Source organism: Chenopodium album, chromosome 11 (genome assembly GCF_948465745.1).
Source record: "Chenopodium album chromosome 11, dcCheAlbu1.1, whole genome shotgun sequence".
Classification (NCBI taxonomy): domain Eukaryota; kingdom Viridiplantae; phylum Streptophyta; class Magnoliopsida; order Caryophyllales; family Amaranthaceae; genus Chenopodium; species Chenopodium album.
This window is the reverse complement of record NC_137844.1, coordinates 39,194,030-39,197,448: the sequence shown is the minus strand read 5'-3', so window position 1 is coordinate 39,197,448 and position 3,419 is coordinate 39,194,030. Positions and strand designations below refer to the sequence as shown.

Sequence of the window (3,419 nt, the reverse complement as noted above, 5' to 3'; positions counted from 1 at the left end):
TGTTGCTTCCACCCCGTGTTTTGTTAGGGTTTCCAACATTGATTGTAGGGTTGGGAGTATTGCTCATTTCTTTGCCCAATGGCCGCCGCTTGTTCTTGGTTAGTTGAGTTGCAATAGGAGGACTAGTGATCATTTCCTCCACAAGTCTCACAAGACATGACTTGTGAAAAAGAGCTTGGAGATGTAAGGGTGGCTTGATCTAGCTTGTGAGCTAGCATATCAAACTTTGATGCAATAAGGTCTATTGCACTAAGATCGTGGATTCTGCCCTTCTTTGCTTGAGGTTGCCTTCTACCACCTCCATATGCATAGTGTTTTGCCACTTCTTCAATTATCTTGTATGCATCATCCACCGATAGCTTTTTAAGGCTACCACCGGCCCCGGAATCAAGGTTGGCCTTTGAAGTAGGAGTAAGACCATCATAGAAGCTTTGAATAATGATCCATGATGTGAAACCATGGTGTGGGCATTTCCTAGTGTAATCCTTGAAACGCTCACAAGCTTCACTTAACGTTTCATCAATCTCTTGGTTGAAATTGGTGATTTTTCTTCTTAATTCGGCGGTGTTTTCGGGGGGACAATACTTTCCAAGGAAAGCTCTATTGACTTCATCCCAAGTGCTCAATGATCCCTCTTCTACCTTTCTCAACTAATGCTTTGCTTTGTCACGCAGGGAGAATTCAAACATGTGCATACGGATGAACTATTCCGTAATGTTGTTTTGCTTGATGGTTGTGCACAACTCGAGAAAGTTATCCGAATGAGCAAAAGGACACTCATGAGAACTACCCCCAAATTGATCACTTTGAATCATATGGATGAGTTGAGGTGAAAGCTCAAAATTATTTGCATTCGTAATGGGGAGACGTATGCCACTCTGTAGTTGGAATGCGTTAGGGTGGTCATAATCTCGAAGCAACGGTTGAGGAGGAGGAGGATCATTATCAGCCATGTTGTCTTCTTCGTTGTTCCCGAGAACCTCTTCTGATTCGGAATCCGAATAGACAATGGAGAATTCTGGAGTACCTTGCAAGAGTCTCCTTACGTTCCTTAAGGTCTTGCTCAACTCTAAATCAATGGGAATAAGCGGTGATTGCTTACTCTTTCGTGTCATGCAAAGTCAAACAAAGCTAAGAAATCGTTAGCAATGACTATCACAAGTTAAAAACACAATTAAGCAAAAATAAATAAGAAAAATTATGATATAAACACACACACTTAGACTCATTCAACAATAATACATTCAATGTGACTTTGCCTCCACAGCAACGGCGCAAAATTTTGATAGGCCGTCGTCGAGCCTACCAAAGACAAAATCCTATCTTGGTCTCACTAACTAATAGCAAGGGTAAGAAAGGGTCAAACCCAAGAGAGGCGTTGAATCAACCACCGAGATACTACCGTTTAAATAAGCTAAATGAAATCGACATTGGATTGGTTTTATGTAACATGAACTAATTCAAATCAACTAAGGCTAAGGGGAGATTAACAATATTTAGAGGATTCTAGGGCTCGGGATATACCACTCAACTTCATCACAAATCACAAATAGCATGTAGCAAACAATGGTAAATTAAGGGGATAATATAGGGGAAGTCATCTAAAGCACCCAACTACTCTCTCAAGCTAGAGGGATTACTTCAATCATGAATACAACCTAGTCTCGTGGTTAAAAAGCATAAAACAAGTATTAAAGTGTAATCACGATGACAAAACATTCCCTTGACTGGAAATTCCTATTCTCATGGCATTTCAAGTCAATTAAGCATAAGGGAGCTAACTCAAGTTCATCTCTCGATCCTTCGTTGAAAAAGCTTGGATAGTAGTTCTAGCAATGGCTGTATACAAGAACTAAGCAATTAAACCACTTAAGCTCAACTAATTAACACCCAACAATTACCAAATTAACACATGCAACAAGTAATTAGTGACTACATTGAGGGTTTTACCCAAACCCTTGAAAATTAGACTACTCACAATCCATGGAGATTAAAGCAATTAAGGTTTTCAAGCTACTCATGAACAAGATTCAAACTAAAGATTAAGCTAATTAACAATCTAAGCATACAAGAATTAAGCAAATAATTAACAATCAAAGCAATTAAAATGGAAGAGGGTACATCCGAGTTTGTTGAATTCACTAAACCGTGAAGCGAGTTTAACTCGCGAGGTCCCATCCACTCGCCCCAACCCTTCCAAAGGTAAGGCTTCCGCGCGGTGCATCTGGACTCATAACCATGGACCCTCTTTGACTAACCCATATCCTTGAACTTTAGAGAACTAGAGCCATGGTTAAGTTGAAAACTCATTGCATCATATTGTGACTATTTGATTACTTGTGCATTATTTGTTTGTGCATAACCTATATGTGTTTGACTTGTGAATGAGTCTAAATGAACTAATTAATGACTAAAGGACTTCGCTAAATTAATTAATTAATATAAATGATTGAAGTTTAAATAAATTGATCCAACTTGGCTTAGTACGACTTTAGGCTTGTCCCTTTAGAGTAAAATACTGGTAACAGTCCCAGACCAATGTTCTAGCAATGGCGCAAAATTTTGGGCTGTAGCACCAGGCGCCATTGTTGTCGTCTGGCGCTGGTCCTTAGCATTTGGCGATAGTCCTGTTGCTCCGGCGACAGTCCATGTTTTTGCTCGAGCCCTCATGACGAGTCTAATTAATCAGTTTGCTTAATCGGTTTAATCAGTAGTCATGTTTTTTAATTGAGTCTAAGCACATAGTCCCATGGTCTCACACAAGATTCAAAGCATGTCACTCACCATTAAAGCACACACCCAATATGTATGTCACACTTTGACCATGTCTAAAGAGTCTTGTATGCGCGTGTTTTCCGTCATTTTTTTAGGGGGGTAAGTCGGATATTAATCCTCCAATTAAACCATACTTGTTTGAACCCTTACTTGATTCCCAAAATATACACCCTAATTTTGCTTTTTTTTGTTCTTTTTTTTAAACCAATAAAGTCAAAGTCAATTTGAGTCAAGTTATTAAAACAAATAAATGGTTTAATTTACAGCGCTTAGTCAAGAAAGGAAGGGCGATTAATCAAGGACAGCACCTTTGTTCAAGTACTACTTTAGTTAGAAAAGAAAAGCTAAGAGGATAATGGAAACTCAAGAAGAAGTCAATGAACTTAGGAAGGACGTGGCTAACATAACTAAATTGATGAAGGCTATGGCCCTTCAAATCAATGACCCTATGAAGCAACAACAAATGAAGCTCATGCAAGAAAGCTTGAGCAAACTCTTCAATGACTATAGATTCCAGGGCATTAGCTCACAAGAGGTCTCAGTGGACAAGGAACTTCTTCCGCATAAGTTCAATGCCAATGACATCCGTAGGTTTAAAGCGACAGACAATCCTTATTTCCACCTAAGGGCTTTCGAGACCATAA

The 3,419-nt window shown here is 39.2% G+C and overlaps 1 non-coding gene across 1 annotated transcript; it reads left to right on the top strand.

The window, feature by feature from the left end:
- Window positions 1–453: 453 nt before the first annotated feature.
- On the top strand, window positions 454–560 carry LOC145569814 (small nucleolar RNA R71). The gene has a single exon (XR_014096343.1). It is a non-coding gene; the product is annotated as a small nucleolar RNA R71 (small nucleolar RNA).
- Window positions 561–3,419: the final 2,859 nt, after the last annotated feature.